General features: G+C 36.3%; 1 pseudogene; it reads left to right on the forward strand.

Annotated features, from left to right (window-relative positions):
- The first annotated feature begins 3,310 nt into the window (after nucleotides 1-3,310).
- On the forward strand, nucleotides 3,311-8,926 carry LOC108515222 (hsc70-interacting protein pseudogene; annotated as a pseudogene).
- Nucleotides 8,927-18,384: the final 9,458 nt, after the last annotated feature.

An 18,384-nucleotide genomic window follows, 5' to 3' on the forward strand; every position in this document is an offset into this window, starting at 1 on the left:
CATATTTATATTTTGGCTGCCTCCATGAATCATGAATCTTCTTAATGGCATCTGGAAGGATGAATCTTTTCCAGAAGTCTTTATATTTACTTTGCCCAGATCCATCAGAGGTTCACCATCTATGGCAGCTGTGCCCTTATCAAAGGTATTTCTTAAATATTCATATCCTTTGCAGCAACAAGTATGCAGCCGGAGGCCATTATCCTAAGTGAGTTCATGCGAGGACAGAAGACCAAATGCTGCATGTTCTCACTTATAAGTGGGAGCTAAACATTGGGTACTCATGGACATAAAGATGACAACAATAGACACTAGAGACTACTGGGTGGAGGAAAGAGGACAGAAAGGATTGAAAAATGAACTATTGGGTACTATGCTGAGTACCTGGGTGATGGGATTGTTTGGACCCCAAACCTTAGCATCATGCAATATACTCTGGTTACAAACCTGCATATGTACCCCCTGCATCTAAAATAAAGTTAAAGAAAAAAAAAAAAGAACCTCGAGAGCCATGTACAGGAAATGTATCAAAATGGAAGAAGAACAAAAGCTTAAAAAACATCATTTATAAAAACCCCCAACAACAACAACAACAACAACAACAACAACAAAAAGTACTTCTGAAATAAAAGACTTGAAAATCAAAATTACTCCTTGGTACATGGGCAGCAGTCATGAAAACAACATTAATCTCTTTGTACATCTCCATCAGAGCCCTTGGATTTCTAGATGCATTGTCAGTGAACAGTAATATTTTGAAAGGAATCTTTTTTCTGAGCATTAAGTCTCAACAGTGGGCTTAAAATATTCAAGAAATCATGCTATAAACAGATGTGCTGTCACCCAGGCTTTCTTGTTCCATTTAGGGAACACAGGCAGAGCAGATCTAGTATCATTCTTAAGGATCCTAAGAGTTTTGAAATGGTAAATGAGCCTTGGCTATCACTTAAAGCCACTAGCTTCACTAGCCCTTAATAAGAGAGTCAGCTTGTCCTTTGAAGCCAGGCATTGACTTCTCCTGTCTCCTATGAAAGTCCTAGATGGCATCTTCTTCTAATAGAAGGTTGTTTCATCTACATTGAAAATCTGTTGTTTAGTGTAGCCACCTTCATCCGTGATTTTAGCTAGATCTTCTGGATAACTTGCTGTAGCTTCTACCTCAGCACTTGTTGCTTCACCTTGCACTTTATGTTGTGGAGATGGCTTCTTCCCTTAAACCTAATGAACCAGTCTCTGGTAGCTTACAAGGTTTCTTCTGCAGCTCCCTCACCTCTCTCAGCCTTCAAGGACCTGGAGCAAGTTAGGGCATTGCTCTGGATTAGAGTTTTGTGTAAGGAAATATTGTGGAGGTTTGATCTTCTATCCAGACCAGCAAAACTTTCTTCAGGCTGTTTTCACTTTCTTTTTTCTTTTCTTTTTCTTTCTTTTTTTTTTTTTTTTTTTTGAGAAGGAGTCTTGCTCTGTTGCCCAGGTTGGAGTGCAGTGGCGGGATCTCCACTCACTGCAAGCTCCGCCTCCCGGATTCAGGCCAGCCTGAATCTCCTGCCTCAGCCTCCTGAGTAGCTAGGACTACAGGCACCCGCCACCAGGCCTGGCTAATTTTTTTGTATTTTTAGTAGAGACGGGGTTTCACTGTGTTCGCCAGGATGGTCTCGATCTCCTGATCTCGTGATCCACCCACCTCAGCTTCCCAAAGTGCTGGGATTACAGGCGTGAGCCACCGCACCCGGCCTGTTTTCACTTTCTTATCATTTATATGTTCACTGGAGTAGCGCTTGTAATTTCTTTCAATAACTTTTTCTTTGTATTCATAACTTGGCTAACTGATGCAGGAGGGCTAGCTTTCAGACTGCCTTGGCTTTAGACATGCCTTCTTCACTAAGCATAATCATTTCTAGCATCTGATTTAAAGTGAGAGATGCGGCCTGGTGCGGTGGCTCACACCTGTAATCCCAGCACTTTGGGAGACCGAGGTGGGCAGATCCCTTGAGTTCAGGAATTCTGGACAACATGGTGAAACCCCATCTCCATTAGCCGGGCATGGTATTGCACTCCTGTAATCCCAGCAACTTGGGTGACTGAAGCAGGAGAATCTCTTGAACCCGGAGGCGGAAACTGCAGTGAACTGAGATTGCGCCACTGCACGCCAGCCTGGGTGATAGGGTGAGACCCTGTCTCAAGAAATAAATATATTTTAAAAATAATAATAATAATAAATAAAATAAAGTGAGAGATGTGTGACTCTTCCTTTCACTTAAACACTTGAAGGCCGTTTTCGAGTTAGTAGTTGGCCTAATTTTAGTATTGTATCTCAGGTATCAAAGAGACCCGATGAGAGGGAGAGAGGTAGGAGATCGCCGGTTGGTGAAGCAGTCAGAACACACAAAATATTTATCAATTATTTTGCTGTCTTTTATGGGTGTGGTTTATTGTACTTCGAAACAATTAATATGGTAATATCAAAGATCACTGTGTTAGGCGATTATTGCATAGCTATAAATAAATTCTTAAGACTAGATAAGTTATAAGAATAGAGATTTAATTGGCTCACAGTTCTGCAGGTTGTAGAGGAGGCAAAATGCCAGCATCTGTTTCTGGGGATGGCTTAGGGAACTTTTACGGTGGAAGCTGAAGTGGGAACTTGCATGTCACGTGGTGAAAACAGGAGCAAAAGAGAGGGAATTGGGGGTAGAGGTGCCACACACTCAAACAACCAGATCTTGTATGAACTTAGAGAGAGAGCTCACTTACCACTAAGAGAATGGCTCAAGCCATTTATGGGGGATCTATCCTCATGATCCAAGCCCCTTCCATCAGGCCCCAACTCCAACACCGGGGATTACATTTCAGCATGAGATTTGGTCAGGACAAATATCCACACTGTATCAATCACTGATCATATATCATCATAAAAAAGATAATAATGAAAATGTTTGAATATTGCAAAAATTATGAAACTGTGACAGACATGAAGTAAGCACATGCTGTTGGAAAAATGGTGCCAATACACTTGCTCAAGGCAGGGTTGCCACAAACCTTCAACTTGTAAGCAGCACAATATCTGTGAAGTGCAATAAAATGAAGCACGATAAAACAAGGTATGCCTGTCTTCTCAGCATATTTCAAATAAATAATATGGTATTGTTAACGATAGTCACTATGCTGTATATTAAATCTCTAGCATGTGTGGCATGATGAATAATTATTTTTAATGACTAGAAACATTTCAAGATGATGATATACCATAATTTATTCAATTATTTCCCTACTGGTGCAGATTTTTTTTTGTTTACTTTAGCTATTTATCACAATGGGCCACGTTGCAGTGGATTTACTTGTAATATTTACTTAAATACTGATAATTTTATTTACATTATCTATATTTCCAAGGAAGATAATTCTGCTATGTGAAATTACATTTAAATTCACATTTCTACCAGAAACATATAAGATTATCCTTTTTTGTGCATCCCCGCTTATAAAAATAGATGTTAGTAGTTTTAAATTCCTGACATTATTTTGAGTGCATTATTTTCAAAGACTGCCCTGTGTTTTTATATGTAAACACTTATGCAAATATATATAATGTATATGCCTATCAAAGAAATTAAAATTAAAATGCAAAATATTTTTATTTTTAATTAAAAAAATAAGGAATCTGAGACTAACCATTGTTTCTTTTCTAAACTTGTGATCTCAAAACTTAGCATGTGTAAGAATCATTTGGAATGGTTGTTAAAACATAAGTTGCTAGGCCCCACTCCTGGAGTTTCTAATTCATTTGATTTGAGGTGGGGACTGAGAATTTGCATTTCTAAAAATTTCCCATGTGATACAGATACTGCTGGTCCAGGGACCACACTTTGAGAACCACTCTTCTAGATGGGTTCTTTAGACCAAAAGGTATCCTTAAGAATTTACGTAGTATACTTACTTACTTCCGGTGTAATATCTGGTCAACTCAAAATAAGCAATCTAAAATAACAATAGATTGAGGGCATTAACTGAAATTAGGTAAAAAAAAAAAACAAAAAAACAAAAAAAAACAAACCCACAGTTCTGTTTTAAGTTCCATAATTTGCCAGCTGTGTAATGGATAACTTACTTAAACTCTTTGAACTTAGCGTGTCTTTTTTTACTGATAGAATAATATCATGTTTTACTTCATCAAAGGATTGCCCTGATGCTCAAAAGAGGCAGTGAATGTGAAAGTACTCAAAAATGCTATGCAAATATAAATTATAATCATCGCTCTGTGGATTAGGATTATTTGATATATAAATCAATTACAGCTCAGCCTTTTTACTCTGTATCAAATATTTTTCTCGAATTGGTGCCTCATTAATAAGTAAAATAATTGGGCCCCCTAGAAGTCTTAAGAAGTAGCAAAATACCTTTCTCAAGAGGCAACAAGTGATGAATTACCTCACGTAGCACATAATTAACCTCCCTAAAATTCCCATTTACACCACATTCTTCCTCAATTCTCACAGAGGAAGTTCCAATCATTCTAAATCATATTAGAATATTCTATTATCTCTACAGCAGTGGTCTCTCTCTGAAATTATCTTGCTGGTTTATTTATGTGTTTACCATCTATCTTTCCCATACTAGATTACAAACTCCCTGACAGCGAGGTCTGACTTTTTCACCACTGCATCCCAGAACTGAGAATAATTATAGGCAGAGAGCAGGAATAAAATGACAATGTAGCTTTTCAGTGACCATGTGAAGCGCTATAATAGCTCTTAAGTAGGATTTATCTGGTACTGACAAGTTTGAATTAAGTGCTTAGAATGTACTGTGTCAATTTCTAAACACCAAAATCACATAAACGTTACTGGTTATTTTGAGAAGTTCAATAAAGAGGATATATTGATTAAAATGATTTGTAAATCACTAGGATTACAATTCATTCATTAAACAAAGTTATATAATTAATACATGATGATATAAATAGTATGTAAGTTCTGAGGAAATTTTTGTTCTCAGTTTCTCTCTTGGCAGAAAGCTGGCCTAGAAAATTTCAATTTAATTTGTTGAGTAAGTTTTCTGCAGAAGAATTTGTAATTTTTTTATTGTAAACATTAAAGAGTTAGTGCTAGAATATGGAATATGACTATAAAGTAAAATATATTGTTTGTCTGCATAGTTGCTTTTATGAACTCACCAACAATTTAAAAATGCTGCATTTATGCAAATTTTTTTTGGAGTGCTTCTTTTGGGATTAACTTCAAAGCCAACTCACATGCTACAAAATACAAACAAAACAAAAAACAGAGAACTTAAAAATGATTCAAGTTTTTTAAACCTAAATTATAGTTGTGTATATTGATTAAATATTTTATTTACCAATCTTGAATTCTGGCTGTTAAATCTTTACTTTAAAAACAAAGGGATTCATGGTAAACAAAAAAACACTAAACAAACCAGGAATACAAAGGAACTTTCTCAACCACGTGAAGGGCATTTACACAAAACAAAAAACAAATATCCCCCTCCTCACAGCTCTCCCACACAAACAAAAATCCCAACTAACATCATACTTAATGGTGAAAGACTGAAAGCTTTACCCAAAGATTACGAAAAGACAACAATATACACTCATGCCTCTTCTATTTAACATTTTACTGGAGGTTCTAGGCAGGACAATTAGGGAAAATAATGAAACAAAAGCAGCCAGATTGGAAAGGAAGAAGTAAAACTATCTCTGTTTGCAGAGGACATCATCTTATATACAGAAAATCCTAAGGAATCCATATTGAAACTACAACAACTAATAAATGAATTTAACAAAATTTCAGGATTCAAGATCAATATAAAAATATTGTTGCTGTATAATAGTAATAAGCAATCCAAAATGAAATTAAGAAAGCAATTTTACTTAGAACATTAAAATAATAAAATACTTATAAGACTTGAGCTTTGTAAAATACAAATATTGCTGAAAGAAATTTTAAAATATCTTAATAAATGCAAGATATGTTCATGAATCCAAGACTTACTATTGTTAAGAAGGCAAAGTCCCAAAGTTGATATACAGATTTAATGTCATCTATATGAAAATCCCAGCTGCTTTTTTTGCAAAAATTAATCGAATGGTCCTAATATTTAGATGGAACTGCAAAGCACCCAGAATAACTCAAACAATCTATAAAAAAGAAGAAATTTGAAGGTCTCATACTTCCAATCAAATTTACTATAAAGCCCTAAAGTAATGCAGACAGTGAGGTGCTAGGATAAGGATAGATATACAGATTGATGAAATGATAATCCAGAAAAAAACCCTTATATTTATGGGCAACTGACTTTTCAGTAAGGTTACAAACACAATTCAGTAGGGGAAAAATCATTTTTTCAACAAATGGTGATGAGACAACTGGTATACACGTGCAAAAGGATGAAAGTATACCTCTTCCTCACACCATACATAAAAATTAATTCAAAAGAGATCATAGCCCTAAATGTAAAAACTGAAATTATAACCTTTTGAGAAAACAGGAATAAATTTTCATGAACTTCAATTAGACAATAATTTCTTAGATTTGACACCAAAACTCAATAGTCAAAATTTTAAAAAATAGATAATTTGAACTTAATGAAAATTAAATCTTTTTTACTTCAAAAATGCATCAAGAATGCAAAAAGCTAACTGATAGGTCTGGAGATAATATTGTAAAACACTTATATAATGAGGGACTTTAATCTAGAAAATATAAAGAATGCTTATAATTCAACAACAAAAAGACAGATAACTCAATTTTAAAAAAATGAGTAAAGGATTTGAATAGATATTTCCCCAAAGAAGATATACATATGGTCACTAAGCACATTAAGATATTCAACATCATTAGGCATTAGAGAAATGCAAATTAAAACCATAGTAACATATCACTTCATATCAACTAAGATAGCTATTATTAAAAGACAGATATAACACATGTCAGTAAGAGAGTGTAGAACCCTTATGCACCTCTGGTAGAAATAAAAATGGTACAATGACATTGGAAAACCAGGTATAACTTCCTATGAGTTATCTACTGATTCACTTCTTAGTATTTAGCCAAGAGAACTGGAAACATATTTTCACACACAAAAATGTATACACTAATATTCATAGCAGTATTATTCCTAGTTTTCAAAAAGTGGTAATATCCATCAGCTGATTAATGGATAAACAAAATGTGATGTATTCTGTACCACAGAATATTATTTTGCAATAAAAAATAATAAATTACTGATACAAGCTACAACATAGATGAACCCGGAAAATACTGTGTTAAGTGAAATAAACCAGTCACAAAAGACCACATACTCTGAGACACCATTTATACAAACTCTCTAGGATACCTGAATTCTTAGAGATGAAAAGTAGATTAGTGGCTTTCAGGATCTGGGGAAGGGGGCAGGAAGAACTGGGGAATGGGCAGTGGCTACTAATGGAAAGGTTATTTTTTTGGTGATGAAATGTTTCAAAGTTAGTAGTGATGTTTACACAACTCTGTGGATACTCTAAAACCACTGAATTATACACTTTCAAAGATTGAATATTAAATGTGAATAATTAAGTTATCTTTAAAAAAACAACATGCTTATTTATCACCACACAGAATTTAATTTTCAATGCCTTATATATTTAAAATTGTAAAATTAATTCTAAAATAAAATGTTTACATCATTTTAATGTAAAATTGAAACCATAACGCAGGATAAAATATACTGAAAACATCATAAAAAATGAACTGAGGTCATGCTGAGCCAGGGTCTGGCCCGTGAACCCAGCAGCAGCCCCTCAGCTTCACCCACCACCTACCGACCACGGACCCCTGCAAAGTGAATGAGCTTCCGGCCTTCGTGAAAATGTGTAAGCAGGATCCAAGTGTTCTGCACACGAGAAAATGCGCTTCCTGAGGGAGTGGGTGAAGAGCATGCGGGGTAAAGTGCCATCTGCTACTCAGAAAGCTCAATCAGAAGAAAATATCAAGGAAGAAAAAACAGATAATAAGAAGGCGGAGGAAGACTTAAAGACAGACAAACCATCAAGTGAGGAAAGCGATCTAGGAACTGATAATGAAGGTGTGATGGAACTAGACACTGATGCCCCTCAAGAAATGGGAAATTCAGAGATAGCAGAGGAGATGATGGATCAGGTAAACGATAAGAAAGTGGCTGCCATTGAAGCCCTAACTGATGATGAACTGTAGAAAGCCATCAACTAATTCATAAATTCCATCAAGCTGAATCCTCCCTTGGCCATTCTGTATACCAAGAGGGCCAATGTCTTTGACAAATTACAGAAGCCAAATGCTGCCATTCGAGACTGTGACAGAGCCATTGAAATAAATCCTGATTCAGGTCAACATTACAAGTCATGAGGGAAACCACACAGATTTATTAGTCCATTGGGACGAAGCAACCCATGATCCTGCTTGGCCTTGCCTTTAAACTGGATGATGATGAAGATGCTAGAGCAGTGCTGAAAGAAGTTCAACCTAGGGTGCAGAAAATTGCAGAACATCGGAAAAAGTGTGAGAGAAAACATGAAGAGTGAGAGATCAAAGAAAGAATAGAAAGAGTTAAGAAGGCTCCAGAAGAGCATGAGATAACCCAAATAGAGGAAGAAGCCAGAGGACAGTCAGCAGTTCAGTATGGCTCTTTTCTTGGTGGCTTTCTTGGGGGAATGCCTGATAATTTTCACAGAGGAATGCTGGGAATGGGAGGGGGAATGCCTTGAGTGGCAGGAACGCTTGGACTTAAAGAAATCTTTAAGTGATCCCGAGGTTCTTGCAGCGAAGCAGGATCCAAAAGTTATGGTGGCCTTCCAGCACGTAGCCCAGAACCCAGCAAATATGTCAAAATACCAGAGCAACCAAAGGTTATGAATCTTATCAGTAAATTATCAGTCAAATTTGGAGGTCAAGTATAATGCCCTCCTGATAAATAAAGCCCTTGTTGAAGGAAAAGCAGCCTAGATCACCTAGAATGCTTTGGATGGGTGTCACAATAATATGAACCTGTGTACTTCTGACCTTCTCATCAAGAGAGCTGGGTCACTTTGAAGATAATCACTATCTCTCGACCCCAAATGCAGCTGAAGCATTTTACAGTGGTTTGCCATTAGGGTATTCATTTACATAATGTTTTCCTACTAGGAATTACAAACTTTAAACACTTTTTAAACTTTAAAACTATTTAAAACAAAAAAATGAACTGAGAAAAATGTGTGTGGCATATATGCCAAAAGGTTAGTAACAATAATATCTCAATAATAAAATATTTCATAAATTAATTAAAACAAAAGTCAAATTTTCATAATGAAATAGGCAACATGAATTTTTAAAAAATGTAGCCATGACAAATTAACACATAAAATAACCTCATTAATAGTCAAGTAGCTGCAGAATTTAACAATATAATTAGCTTTTTAAAAAATTGTAAGAGCCAGTGTAGGCAAGATAACTGGGTAGTTGTGTATACTGTTGGTAAGAAAATAAGTGGATGTTATATTTCTCGAAATTACTCATTTTTGCATGCTTTCTTTAGAAGTATACTTCTAACAGTTTATCCTAAAGAAAATATCATGAGTGAATTAACTGATTTAGCAAGAAAAATATTTATCAGAACATTGTTTGTAATACTAAAAATGTTAGAACAATTTACATTTCCAAAATGGGGAATTTATTAGATCACGTGTGTCATATTGGCAAAATTGAACACCATTCAGTTATTCAAAAAAGAGCTATTGGTGAGAGGAATCTGAGATGATGGAAATAGGAAACACCAGGAATCTGTTTTCCCACCTAGACAACAATTGCGTTAGCAGAATGGGTCTGATGTAAATATTTTGGAACTCTGGAGTCTGTTGAAGGTTTGTAACTTCCAGGGGTGGCTTGGATGGTAAATTGCAGTTAATTTAGGTCAGTTTTAGCTCTTACCACCATAGAATCTGTCTCGCACCCCCAACCCCATGACAGGCAGCTTGCATGTGTTCCTGGAACAACCTGCCCATAGTTTGCAGGAGCCGTGTTAGGCAAAACATAGCCTGTCTTCCAAATATCAGGTTCTGTGTTCTCATTACCAATTGCTATTTCTGATCACAGAAGTGCAGATGGGGTGGGGGGATAGAGAGGCACTGTTGTTGCATCTCCCCGAGTTGTTGCAAGCCCTCCGTCTGTGACTGAAAAGACTTCCAGGTGATTTAAAGGGCCGGTGATTCCTGCCACACCAATTTTTCTCCTTTTCCCCTCTTGGAAGCCAGACATTAAAGACTAGAACCTTAAGAAGCAATTGCATACATGGGGAAAATTAGAAAGTTACCATGCATGTGTAAGGAAAGGTATGGGCTCAGAAAAGACTTGAGAAGACCTGAAGTTTACACCACAGGCTGATATTTGGCACAGAGACAGCCTACAACAACAGCAACAAAAGCTATAATAAAACTGCAAGCCCTGGAAAAGGGAGAGGATTTGATTTCCAGAGTTAACCATTTTATTAGATTCAAATGTCTAGTTTTCAACAAAAATATCAAAAGACATACGAAGAAATTGGCAAGTATGACCCATTCAAAAGAAAAAAATAAATCAACAGAAATTGTCCCTGAAAAAGACCTGATGGTAGATCTACTAGACAAAGATCCTAAAACAGCTGCTTTAAAGATGCTGAAGGAACTAAAGGAAGATGTGGAGAAAGTTGAGAAAATGATGTGTGGAAATAAATGGAAATACCAATAAAGAGATGGAAAATGTAAAAGGAAACCAAAGAGAATTTCTGGACCTGAAATTATAATAATGGAAATGAGAGAAATCACTACAGGGATTCAGAGAGATTTGAAGAGAAAGAAGAAAGAATCAATAAAGTTGAAGATAGGACAATGGAAACTATTGAGTCTGAGGAGCAGAAAGAAAAAAGATCGAAGGAAAGTGAAAAGAAACTATAGGACATGTGGGACAGCATCAACCAACATATGTATTGAGAGAGTCCCAGCAGGAGAAGAAACAGAAAGGGAAAGATAATTTTTGAAAGAATAATAGCTGAAATATTCCCAAATGTGATGAAAAACATTAAAATACTTATTTAAGAAGCTCAATGAATTCCAAGCAAAATGAACTTTTTTAGACTCACACTGAGGCACATTATAGTAAAATTTTTCAGAGACAAAAACTAAGAGCATCTTGAAAGCAGCAAGAGGGATGGAACTTGTCACATATAACAAATCCTCAACAAGACTATCAGCTGATTTCTCAGAAAATTTGGAGGCCAAAGGTCAATATAGTCAAAGTGCTAAAAGAAATAAAAATACCTGTCAACCAAGGATTCTATATCTGGCAAAACTTTCTTTCAAAAATGAGGGAGAAATTAAATGGTCTCAGAAAACAAAAGCCAAGGGAATTCTTTACCAACAGGCTTTCCCTGTAAAAAATACTCAAGGGAGTCCCGCAAGATAAAACGAAAGGACACTAGTCAGTAACTCAAAGCTGCATGAAGAAATAAAATCTCGATAAAATAAGAATGTGAGCAATGATAAAACTAGTGGTATTGTAACAATGGTTTGTAACTGCACTTTTAATTTTCTACAGAATTTAAGAGACTTTTAAAAAGTAGTCTAAAGGTTAGTATTATTGAAACTTTGCTTTGTAACTCCAAATTTTGTTAGTAAACAAAATTGTGACTTAAGAGACTAATAATTATTAGTATATGTTTCGGAACACATAAGGTATAAAAATGTCATTCTGTGAATGACATAAAAAGGCTGGAGGCAGAACTGTTTTTTGAGTAGAGCTCTTATATGTTACTTAAATTAACCTGGCATAAATGTCAATTATAGTATTACAACTTTAGGGTGTTAAGCATAATCCTCATGATAACCACAAAGAAAATAGCTATAGAATATATACAAAAGGAAATGAGCAATGAATTTTAACATTCCACTACAAAAATTAAACTAAACCTAGAAGATAGTAATACAGGAAATGGAACACCAAAAAGTTATAAGCCATATAGAAAACAAATAGTAAAATGACAAGTAAGTCCACCCCTATAAGTAATTACTTTAAATGTAAATGAATTAAACTTGCCAATCAAATCACAGCCATTGGATGAATGGATTGAAAAAACATGTTCGAAGTATATGCTGTTCACAAGAGACTCACTGTAGATCAAAGATACAACTAGATTGAAATTGGACAAAAGGAAAAAGGCATTTCATGCAAATAGTAATCAAAAGAAAGCAGGGGTAGTTATATCAGACAAAAATAGACTTTAAATCAAAATAAACTTTAATCTTCTTAAAGATAAGAAGGAAACTTTATATTCATAAAAGGTTTAATACAGGTAGGAACACACAACAATTACAAACATGTAGACACTTAATGGGACTAAGAAATAAAGAGAGAAGACTGAAACTACTAAAATCAGAATGGAAAGTGGGCATATAATTACTGATTCTACAGAAGTAAAAAGGATTATGAGAGTGCTATGACAAATTATATGCCAACAATTGGATAATTTCAATGAAGTGGACAAATTCCTAGAAACATGAAACAAACAATACTAAATCATGAAGAAATAGAAAACATGAGTAGATCTATTACTAATAATGAGATTGAATCAGTAATTGAAAATCTTCCAACAAAGAAAACCTTAGACCTGATGAATTCACTGGTGAATTCTGCCAAACATTTAAAGAAAAATGAGCACTAATCTGTTCAAACCTTTTTTAAAAAATTGAAGAGGAGGAATTGAAGAGGAGGGAACATTTCCTGTCCCATTCTATAAGGTCAGCATGAACGTGATACCAAAGCCAGACAAAGACACTGCAGGAAAAGAAAATTACAGAACAATGTAATTGTTTACAACAATTGTCACTGAAAAAGACCTGATGGTAGATCTAATAAACAAAGATCCTAAAACAACTGCTTTAAAGATGCTGAAGGAACTAAACAATATAAACAATGATTCAGCAAAATATTAGCAAATGGAACTCAGCAGTATATCAAAATGATTATACACTATGACCAAATACAACTTATTTCTGAATGCAGTGATAGTTTAATACATAAAAATTGATCAATGTAATGTATCACATTAACGAAATGAAAGAAAACCTACATAATTTTCTCGATGCAGAAAATTATCCCACAAAATTCAGCATCTTTTATAATTAAAACATTCAACAAACTAAGAATAGAAGGAAAGTACCTCAATATAATACAGGCCATATATAAAAATCCTGCAGTGAACATTATACTCGACTGTGAAAGATTGAAAGTTTTTCATCTAAGATCAGAAAGAAGGCAAGGAAGACTGCCTTCACCACTTCTATTCAATATAGGACTGGAAGTCCTATTTAGGGCAATAATGCCAGAAAAAGAAATAATAGGCATTTAAGATAGAAAAAAAGGAATAAAATTATCTCTGTTCACAGATGATATGCTTTTATGTGTAGAAAACCCTAGATTGCACAAAAAAACTATAGAATCAATAAATGAATTCAGCAAAATAGCACTATGCAAAGTCAACACAAAATCAGTTGAATTTTCTACATTAACAGTAGGCCATCTGAAAAGAAAATTACAAAAATAATTCCATTACAATGACATCAAAGAAAAGAAAGTACTTAGGTATTAACTGGGCAGTTGAAAAATTTGTACAATGAAAATGATAAAACATTGCTGAAATTAAAGAATACATAAATAAGTGGGAAAATGTCCCACATTCCAAGATTGGCAGACTTAATATGGTTAATATGTCAACACTACCCAAAGCAAACTACATATTCAATGCATTCCTATCAAAATCTCAATGATTTCTTTTTGTAGAAAGAAACAGCCCATTTAAAAATTCACATGGAATCTCCAGGGACCCTGAATAGCCCAAAATATCTTGAATAAAAGGGAACAAAGCTGAAGCACTTACACTTCTCAAAAGGACAGATATGTAGGCCAATGAAATAGAATAAAGAACCCAGAAAAATAGCTGGGCGCAGTGGCTCATGCCTGGGATCTCAGAAATTTGGGAAGCTGAGGCAGGTGGATCACCCGAGGTCAGGAGTTCGAGACCAGCCTGGCCAACATGGTGAAACCCTGTCTCTACTAAATATACAAAAATTAGCCGGGCGTGGTGGTGGGCATCTGTAATCCCAGCTACTTGGGAGGCTGAGGCAGGAGAATCACTTGAACCTGGGAGGCGGAGGTTGCAGTGAGCTGGGATCATGCCACTCACTGCACTCCAACCTGGGTGACAGAGTGAGATTCTGTCTCAAAACAACAACAACAACGACGACAACAAAAAACCCAGAAAAATCTTCCCACATATGGTCAAATGATTTTGATATGGTGCCCACACCGTTCAATAGGGGAAAAGATAGTTTTGGTTCTAGAAAAATCAGATATCGATGTGCAAAGAAATGAAGTTGGACTTTTACCTAGCACCATAACTCAAAAATTAACTCAAAATGAACCAAAGACCTAAATAAATGTAAGATCTAAAACTATAAAACAATATAATGCAAAAGTTTCATAACATTAAACTTGTCAAAAATTTATTGGATATGACACCAATTTAAACAGACAATAAAAGAAAGAGAAGTTGAACATTATTAAAATTTGAACAATTTTATGTTTAAAATAACAGAGTAAAAAGGCAACACACAGAATGGGAGAAAACATTTGCAATTTGTTCTCTACAATTGATCACTGATATAATTGGATTATTTTAATTTTTATCCTTTAGCTTATATACCTATATCATCTAAATTTTATATGACAACCATGTGTTACTACTATAATATGAAAGAACTACTTAGATAATAATAGTTTCAAATAAATCTAAAGTTTAGAAAGGGATTTTTTAAAAGATTGCAATAATTTTTGGAACAGGTAGTCTTAGTCTGTTAGGACTGTTTATACCATAAAACGGATTGACTTATAAACAACAGAAATTATTTTTCACAGTTCAGGAGGCTGAGAAGCTCGAGATAAAAGTGCCAGGAGATTAGTGGTGAGTACCCACTTCCTAGTTCACAGAGAGGAGTTTTCATCTTGTGTCTTCACATAGGAGAAGGGCCAGATATGCTCCCTTAGCCTTCTTTTATAAGACCAAATTACATCCCACATCCTAATACTATGATATTTGAGGTTAGGATTTCAAAATATGAATTTTGAAGGGACACAAACATTCAGATAATAGCAAAGGTATTATAGTTTAATAGTTATGAGCTTGGGTCTGGAGTTAGCATAGGTTCAAACCCCAACCCTGCCATGTCTTCCCGAATTTTAAACAACAACTATTCTAAAAGTTCAGAATCTTCTTCTATCAATTTAGAATTATAACACTTCATTGTATATGGATTAATGATGTAATATATATATAAAGCTCAGATTCCAATGCTTAATATTTTGCAGAAATTCAATAAATGGTGGTAACCTCCCTTTAAACTTTCATAGAGCCCGTATTTCTCTATTTTGATCTTAAGAACATATGTGCATATCTTTCTTAAATGCTTTGCTTTGAACTTCATTTCATTATACTAAATCAAAATAAATATAGAAAAAGTAATCTCATTTAAATTAGATGCAAGGAACATTACAAAATATTAAATGAAAATTGTTTCTCCATGTGAGCTTGTATTTCATTATCATTCAAATTATTTAACAAAACAAATTTTTTAGGTTTAAATGATTTTAGATTTTTTTCAGCTGGCTGATTGTTTCAAATTGAAACAATCGCCAGCCTGGTGTTCAAAATACAGTAACATATCAATGTCTGATAATTAAATTAAAGAGTCTGTGCTTCCTTGGATTCATATGCATAAATAGCACTTAGTAAACTTAATAGTAAATGAGGGAGCAAAATGATTTTCCTATGAATCTAAAACAAGGACATGCTTCTGAACTGTTTTCAAGTATCCAGACTACATAGGGTAAATATTACTTTTAAATGAACACCTTAATATTGTGTACTTACACTTTCTGTGATACACACAGATAATTGAAAACTGTCAATGAACTCAGAGCACTTTGTCCAGTAAATCTGATGGTTTCAGCTGATTTAGTTGCAGTCACTTTATTCTTTTGCAATGTTAAGTTGCCCAGAAACAGGAATGCGGGATTGCTGGCAAGATGGCGGAATAGGAACAGCTCTAGTCTGCAGCTCCCAGTGACATCCATGCAGGAGGTGGGTGATTTCTGCATTTCCAACTGAGGTACCCAGTTCATCTCACTGGGACTGGTCAAGCTGAAGCAGGGTGGGGTGTCACCTCACCAGGGAAGTGCAAGAGATTGGGGAACTCCCTCTCCTAGCCAAGGGAAGCCATTAGGGACTGTGTTGTGCATTCCTGCACAGATACTGCATTTTTCCCATGGTCTCTGCAACCGGCAGACCAGGAGGTTCCCTCCAGTGCCTACGCCACCAGGGCCCTGGATTTCCAGCACAAAATTGGGCAGCCCTTCGGGCAGACACCGAACTAGCGGCAGTTCTTTTTTCATACCCCAGTGGCACCTGGAATGCCAGCAAATCAGAGCTGTTCACTCCCCTGGAAAGGGGGCTGAAGCCAAGGAGCCAAGTGGACTGGCTCCAGTGGGTCCTACTCCCACGGAGCCCAGCAAGCTAAGATCTACTGGCTTGAAATTCTTGCTGCCAGCGCAGCACTCTGAGCTCCACAGACCAGGGATGCTCAAGCTTGGTGGGGAAGGGACATCCACCATCACTGAGGCTTGGGTAGGAAGTTTTACCCTCACAGTGTAAACAAAACCACTGGGAAGTTTGAACTGAGCCCAGCCCACCTCAGCTCAGCAAGGCTGCAGCGACCAGACTGCTTCTCTGAAATCCCTCCTCTCTGGGCAGGAAAGCGCTGAAAAAAAAGGCAGCAGCCCCAGTCAGGAACTTATAGCTGAAACCCCCACCTCCCTGGGATAGAGCACCTAGGGGAAGGGGCAGTTGTGAGGAGAGCTTCTGCAGACTTAAACGTTCCTTCCTGGCAGTTATGAAGAGAGCAGAGGATCTCCCAGCCCAGTGTTTGAGCTCTAATAAGGGACAGACTGCCTTCTTAAGTGGGTTGCTGACCCCCATGTATACTGACTGGTAGACTCTTCCCAGTAGGGGCCAACAGACCCCTCATACAGGAGAGCTCTGGCTGGTATCTGGCAGGTGCCCCTCTGTAACAAAGCTTCCAGAGGAAGGAACAGGCAGCAATCTTTGCTGTTCTGTAGTCTCTGCTGTCAATACCCAGGCAAACAGGGTCTGGAGTGAGCTTCCAGCAAACTCCAGCAGACTTGTAGCAGAGGGCCCTGTTAAAAGGAAAACTAACAAACAGAAATAAATAGTATCAACATTAAAAAAAAGGAGGTCTACTCAAAGATCCCCTCCAAAGGTCCCTGACTTCAAAGTCCAAAGGTAGATAAATCCATGAAGATGTGGAGAAACCAGCACAAAAAGCCTGAAAATTCCAAAACCCAGAATGCCTCTTCTCCTCCGAAGGATCACAATTCCTTGCCAGCAAGGGGGAAAAAAAAAAACTGGACAGAGAATGAGTTTGACGAAGTAGGCCTCAGAGGGTGGCTAATAACAAATTTCTCCAAGATAAAGGAGCACGTTCTAACCCAATGCAAGGAAGCTAAGAATCTTGAAAAAAGGTTAGACGAATTGCTAACTAGAATAACCAGTTTACAGAAGAACATAAATGACCTGATGGGGTTGAAAAACACAGTATGAGAACTTCAAGAAGCATACACAAGTATCAATAGCTGAATCGATCCAGCAGAAGAAAGGATATCAGAGATTGAAGACCAACTCAATGAAATAAAGTGAGAACACAAGATTAGAGAAGAAAAAGTGAAAAGAAACAAACAAAGCCTCCAAGAGATATGGGATTATGTGAAAAGACCAAATCTATGTTTGATTGCTGTACCTGAAAGTGACAGGGTGGATGGAACCAGGTTGGAAAACACTCTTTGGGATATTTTCCAGGAGAACTTCCTCAACCTAGCAAGGCTAGCCAATATTCAAATTCAGGAAATACAGAGAATACCACAAAGATAGTCCTCGAGAAGAACAACTCCAAGACACACAATCATCAGATTCACCGAGGTTGAAATGAAGGAAGAAATGCTAAGTGCAGCCAGAGAGAAAAGTCAGGTTACCCACAAAGGAAAGCCCATCAGATTAACAGTGGATCTCTCAGCAGAAACCTTACAAGCCAGAAGAGAGTGGGGAACAAAATTCACCATTCTTAAAGGAAGAATTTTCAAACCAGAATTTCATCAGACAAACTAAGCTCCATAAGTCAAGGAGAACTAGAATCCTTTACAGATGAGGAAATGTTGAGGGATTTTGTCACCACTAGGCTTGCCTTATAAGAGCTCCTGAAGGAAGCACTAAACATGGAAA

This window comes from Rhinopithecus bieti, unplaced genomic scaffold, assembly GCF_001698545.2.
Source record: "Rhinopithecus bieti isolate Rb0 unplaced genomic scaffold, ASM169854v2 scaffold_35312, whole genome shotgun sequence".
Taxonomy (NCBI): Eukaryota; Metazoa; Chordata; class Mammalia; order Primates; family Cercopithecidae; genus Rhinopithecus; species Rhinopithecus bieti.